This window comes from Idiotropiscis lumnitzeri, chromosome 2 (genome assembly GCF_059441095.1).
Source record: "Idiotropiscis lumnitzeri isolate Australia: NSW breed Sydney's pygmy pipehorse chromosome 2, RoL_Ilum_1.0, whole genome shotgun sequence".
NCBI lineage: Eukaryota > Metazoa > Chordata > Actinopteri > Syngnathiformes > Syngnathidae > Idiotropiscis > Idiotropiscis lumnitzeri.
This window is the reverse complement of record NC_142392.1, coordinates 17,870,689-17,877,309: the sequence shown is the minus strand read 5'-3', so window position 1 is coordinate 17,877,309 and position 6,621 is coordinate 17,870,689. Positions and strand designations below refer to the sequence as shown.

Below are 6,621 nucleotides of genomic sequence, written 5' to 3'. Positions count from 1 at the left end.
CGAGCCGCACTTCTGATAACGGGGGTACTGACGCAGGCCTCCCGCCATCAAGGCGCTGCTGTGTGAGATTGGACGAGCCGACACGTCATCCTGCGGGCAGAAGACATCCACTAAGAGAAAGCTAAAGTTAACTGCAGATGACACATAGCCAATAGTAGAATAGTAGGTTATCTTTGTTTTGTTTGCTGAAATGTATAATTGATCCTGGGCAACTCGGGGGGGGGGGGGGGTCGTCCTCTGTTGGGTACAGGGACGCGCAGAGCTGTAATGGTAGGGACCCGAGCCCCAGATTTGTATTAGATCTCCTGTTAGGAATAAATCCGCTCCCGTGTGAAGTTGCCGGCTTCCTGGTCATCTTTCTCTCAAAAACGAGCGCGCATAATTGTTGGATGAATGTAGGTCGTGTTTGGTTAACCATTAATGGAGTCAGATAATTAATTCAAACTTTTGGTACATTTAAAGTGAAAAACCCAACAAACTCTACACCTCTCTTGCCACCAGCGAATGTGTTCTACCTCCGAGTTGCCCAGTAATGATTCATACTATACAACATGCAAAATGGCACAGACAAAGGCATCCTGGCATGATTCTATTGGCTATATGTATCCTGCAGTTAACTTTAGCTTGCTCTCATTGGTCTTTCTCCCCCGCCGAATCCCGTGGCGACTCCTCCTGCTTGTGCGATCCCCCGATGGCCGCTCCTTCAGCCAATGCTCCCGGAGTCATCTCGTCTCGCTCAGCACCATCTGCTTCTAAAACATTCCATTCCTGCACAACCCCCGCAACCAGTTTCGCTCCACCAATCACACTCTCAGCATTTTACAATATCACATTTTCATACACTGGATGCACCAACATCTAATGAACTATGTTAAGCTCAAACTCTTATATTCCTTTAATAGTCAATAGAATTCTTTAAGTGTAACCGAAGTTTAGACCATGCTAATGACAAGGCCCTCAGGAGAGGAATGCAGGAAGATTGGATCACAGCTGCACCACAGGAGGTGTGAACGAGACCCCTCTGAAACAATGGACTTCCATGCCAGGATCACAAAAGTGGCTCCTAGCAGTCCACCCTTTGTTCTGTTTCAGGTTGACTGCCATTTACATTATCCTTTAATATACATGTGCCCATACACACGCACACATGCACACCGACAAGATTCCAGAGCAATGCCAGCTGGAGAGACGGAGAGACTGCCCGCCGGAGAAGGCCAGCCTTGGCGTGCCAGTCTTGGGGACCAGACGGGAATCAACTATCCAGACTAACCTGGGGAGGACCTTCCCTTGGACGTTGACCCGTGCCGTGGGAGGGAGCGAGGACGACCGATTCAACCGATTCAACCTACATTACTCTTGACATAAAAAACTCCTCTAAAAACTGAAGCTGGGCTGAAAGATGGTGCACATTTTTTGACTGTGCTCACCCGAGTGCAGTTTCTCGTGAGATTAAGAAAAAGCCACCCAGATATCTGTCTTTGTACTATTTCCTGAACTCCAGAAATGGAAGAAACTAAATATCGGAACTCTAATCAGTTGTTGAGTCTTTATTTGACCCTTTTCTTCTTGAGTACAAAAACCGAACACGCATTGGCGTACGTTTGGCTTTTAAAAGTTGATTTACTAAATACTTCTCATTTCCACGGTGACTCAACTCCAACAATACTAAAGCTGTTGCTTTATGTTATTCATATAGAATTTTTGTTTAAAATCCCCCTGGCTCTTCTTTTTGTCTTTTCTATATTATGTACGTATTAATAACTGTTTTTGTTAATGTTAATAAAGTTTTCGGCAAAAAACGTATTAGTAAATATTTATCATGTCACTGATGGTGGAGTGGTACACTCGCCTGAGTTGTGTGCAGGCAGCGTGGGTTCAGTTCCCTCTCAGTGACGGTGTCTATGTCTGCCCTGTGACTGGCTGGCGACCAGTTCAGGGTGTTGTGCGCCTTTCGCCCGAAGTCAGCTGGAATTGGCTCCAGCACCCTCCCGCCACCCTGTACAGGATAAGCGGTGTGGATAATGACATGACAAATATTTGTCATCTCATCAATATTTGTACAATAGAGTACTGAGTTTCGAGATCCTCACGATAATAGTTCTCGAAACTATATTTTTTATCAATGTAGGTTAGTTAAGGGATATTTTATTGACAATCTAATCTCAATATACAAAGACAGAAAAAAAATTGGTGGTGGGGGGGCGCGAATCTTTTTCTTCTTGGTAGGGGCGGGCGTGAAATAATTGAGAAGCACTGCTAGTATATGCAGACATTATATCCATACAAGCTTGCAGCCCGATTGAACCACAGCATTGTTGCTTCGTTCCGTAGGAGAAACGTAACCTTCCCACTGCTGTTCCAGCAGCGGCTTCTCCGGGCATAGGGACGAAGTGACGTCGGAGCTGACTCGCTTTTGTGGCGTTATTTTAATTATTTTGTTACATTTTTTTATCAACCGAATTAAAATATTACATAGAATATATATTAAAAGAGAACAGCCAGGTGTTAAAACAAACACAGAGGCAAAGAAATATATTTGAAAAATACGTGCTTACAGCATGACGTCATTAGCAAGCGCGCAGCTTCCGAAGGACCTCGACCACATCCACCGACCCGTCCACACCGGAACAAAAACACCCACCGCTAAATTCTTCTGATTTAGTGTGGAACTGACTGTAATTTTCTCAAAGGATGTCCAGTGCTACTCTAAAGGACTACGACATAATTCATTAAGTCTTTGTGTCCCGATAACCTCATCTTCGCGCGTTGATGCTTTTCGGCGTAGTTAGCTTAGCTTGTTAGCTAGCTAGCCGCTAACGAAAAGAGGCACATGACTCATCGCCAAGCAGAGATCGAGTGCGGATTTTTTGGAATTATCATTTGAAAATGTGTGAAATAACGACACCCAAGTACAAAGAGGAACTTTGTGGAATAAAAGAAGAGAACGAGCAACATCATCAACTGCTGGACGAATTTTGCAACCAGCCTCGTGTTGTGCCACTCAAAGCAGGTTTGTACACGTCTTACTCTCATTTGCTTTGTTTCGAACGACTTTCTTTCATTAGAAATATGCATCACAACATTAAGTTGTTTGGGGAAATCGTTCAAGGTTATTGCCGTTTTATTTTTAAATATTGCCTTTTACTTGCAGGTCTGCTGAGCAATTTTTTATGTCAAATGTAATCAGTGCAGAAAATATATGCCAAAGAATAACCAATATTGGGGGGTGAACTCCATGTTTTTCCCAGGATAAAATTTGAACTCGTTTAACATTTTACATTTTCTGGTTTTTATATCTTGTTCAAGCAATTCCTTACGGAAGGAATTCTGCCCGACTCTAAAAAATGTGCACACTGCGGCGAAAACATCAATGGCGGTTGATCAATTTTAGTGGATAAATTAAATAAATATTACGTTTTTAAAAAAAAATCAAGTACATATTGGTCTTATTTATTTATTAACTTTGTACTGGCTTCGTCGAATGAGAGTCAATGAACCTCGGGTGGCTCTGCACTGTTTTGTGCACGTGTGCATAGTTTCACTTCATCCAAACATTTAAAATACATTTAATGCATCCATCCAGCGTTGCACGGATCTCATCAGTGAACAAGCGCATGCTGCAAGGAATGCATCTGCATCTTTGGCTTACTATGGGCTTAAAAAGGGAGAACGTCAAAACCCCCTTTTCTACCAACAAGTCCAGGAACATTTAGTTCCTGGTAATAAAGTTCCTGTGGCCCAGGTGGTTTGCATCTCATAGTTCCTGGTAATTTATCCAAATGACATTGATGATGTATCAGTGGGAGGTCTTGTGTTCCTTTGTTACTCATTCCTGACACCCTTTGGCAGTTAAGCATCATTGCAGTTCCAAAATAATTTAGTGAACTCTTAAAATATTATGGTGTATCTTAGTCTAATTTGAATATGTATTGGATAACTTTAATATAAACAGTCATTATTCAAATATGTCAACATGAAAGTCAGAGTGAAAGTGTTGTTGCTTAATGCTTATGTGAAGGGATTTTGTCTCTTCAAACATAATTTTGTTTTAAATTTGATTGCGAAACAGAAATTTTATTTAAAAAAAGGAAAAAGGGGAATGTCGGAATGTACTAGCAGGATAAATGTCATTTTGGGTAATAAAAAAAAACAAACAAACGTAAATCATGCAATAAATAGCCACTCTGATTCCAGGGCCCCTTTAATTCTTTTACGGATCCAGATTATAATGGAAGCAAAAAGTACCCACGATGAAACTATCTCTAAATGCAAAATGAAATACTTGTAAACATATTTCACTTGAAGGATTCCTATTTTATCAATGACATTATGTTGCGATGGCCCCCAGTGGTCTGCATCAATATGTTAGGGTCCCACAACAGGTGTTCCATCAGACGCACACAATAGCCTGTGTGTGCTAACTTCAGCTCGCTTCCAGAAACGTCTGTGACTATGTCAGGAATGAAATAGGGCATCAGCCGCAACGTGCTTCCTTTTTAAATGCTCGTTTATCACTGTTGTGCTGTCGTCGGACGTAATTTTGTGAAATGCCCCCATAGTCCGGTCCAAGTTGGAGTCGCACGCATTGCTCCGTATGCGGCAGGCACAAGTCAAGGTAGCACAGTAGAAACAATATAAGACAAAGTCACCGCATGAGCTTTGACTTGACCAAACCAAATGTGTGTTTGTCTTTTTGTGTCCGACAGACGTCAGTGAATACAATCTCTGTTCTGTGAAAGAGGAGCCAGACTTGACTCACATCAAAAAGGAGGAGGAGGAGGAGGAGATCAACAAGTCACCAGTGAACGGTGTCCCAATCAAGACTGAAGATGAAAACAAGGATGAGAGTGAGGACAACAGAGGGGCGGAGCCTCCAAGCAGCATCTCAAGTAGTCACGTGACAACAGAAGGTGATGAAGACCAATGGGGACCATCACAAGTACATAATGAGGACACATTATCAGATGCTCATCACGATGATGATACTTATGATGATGATGAAAATGATGATGATGATGATGGGCAAGCCAAAGGTGAAAGGGCATGTCACACAGACTCATTAACTTCAAAGTTGTCTTTAAAAGGGCACACAAAAACACACACTGGAGAAAAACCCTTTTCCTGCTCAGTTTGTGGCAAGAGTTTCTCTCAAAAGGCACAATTAACAAGGCACACAAGAACACACACTGGAGAAAAACATTTTTCCTGCTTAGTTTGTGGCAAGAGTTTCTCTCATAAGATAAGTTTAACAAAACACACAACAACACACAGTGGTGAAAAACCTTTTTCCTGCTCAGTTTGTGGAAAATGCTTCTCAAGAAAGACATATTTAACAGAACACACAAGAACACACAGTGCTGAAAAACCTTTTTCCTGCTCAGTTTGTGGCCAAAGCTTCCTGTATAAGTCAACTTTAACAAGACACACAAGAACACACAGTGGTGAAAAACCTTTTTCCTGCTCAGTTTGTGGCAAGAGTTTCTCTCAAAAGCAAGATTTAACTAAACATAGAAGAATACACACTGGAGAAAAACCCTTTTCCTGCTCCGTTTGTGGCAGAAGCTTCTTTGATAAGTCAACTTTAACAAAACATAGAAGAACACACAGTGGTGAAAAACCTTTTTCCTGCTCAGTTTGTGGCAAAAGCTTCTCTCAAAAGGCACAATTAACAAGGCACACAAGAACACACACTGGAGAAAAACCTTTTTCCTGCTCAGTTTGTGGCAAGAGTTTCTCTCATAAGATAAGTTTAACAAAACACACAACAACACACAGTGGTGAAAAACCTTTTTCCTGCTCATTTTGTGGAAAATGCTTCTCAAGAAAGACATATTTAACAGAACACACAAGAACACACAGTGGTGAAAAACCTTTTCCCTGCTCAGTTTGTGGCCAAAGCTTCCTGAATAAGTCAACTTTAACAAGACACACAAGAACACACAGTGGTGAAAAACCTTTTTCCTGCTCAGTTTGTGGCCAAAGCTTCCTGAATAAGTCAACTTTAACAAGACACACAAGAACACACAGTGGAGAAAAACCCTTTTCCTGCTCAGTTTGTGGCAAAAGCTTCTCTGTAAAGTCAAATTTAGGAATCCACACAAGAACGCACAGTGGAGACAAGCCATTCAGTTGCAGCGTTTGTGCTAAAAAATTCTCCACTAAACGGAGTGCTAAGAGACACGATTGTGCTGGTGAGAATAGCAGCGATCCTTGAAGCTTAAAAAAAGAAAACAAAAAACTGAAGGAACTGACTCTTTGTGGTAAGATGTAAATGTGATTTTGAATGAAATATGATAAATTTAGTTTTGCATAGCTCTTTTATTGACACTAAGCCAATGTGATCATTGCCAGAAGAACCATTGTGTCTGAGTGATGATTTTTTTTTTTGTGTGTTACTTCAAACATGTAAATAAAATTAATTGCTTTTGCCTGGAATAACATTTGTTAACGTTATGCTTTTCAGTTGTCTTTTTAATCGTACTTAATGGAAAAGGTGTGAGAAGAAACTGCTTATGAAATCGGTACCTTCCACAGTCATCAATAAAATCACTTGTTCCACTTGCTCAACTGGCCTTCATTACGCAGTGTGAAAAGGTGAAAAACTAAACTAGAAGTTGAACT

The 6,621-nt window shown here is 41.2% G+C and overlaps 1 long non-coding RNA gene across 1 annotated transcript; it reads left to right on the top strand.

The window, feature by feature from the left end:
* Positions 1-241: 241 nt before the first annotated feature.
* Positions 242-1,532, top strand: LOC148341856 (uncharacterized). The gene is made up of 2 exons (XR_015842379.1): positions 242-1,004; positions 1,093-1,532. It is a non-coding gene; the product is annotated as an uncharacterized LOC148341856 (long non-coding RNA).
* The last annotated feature ends 5,089 nt before the right edge of the window (positions 1,533-6,621 follow it).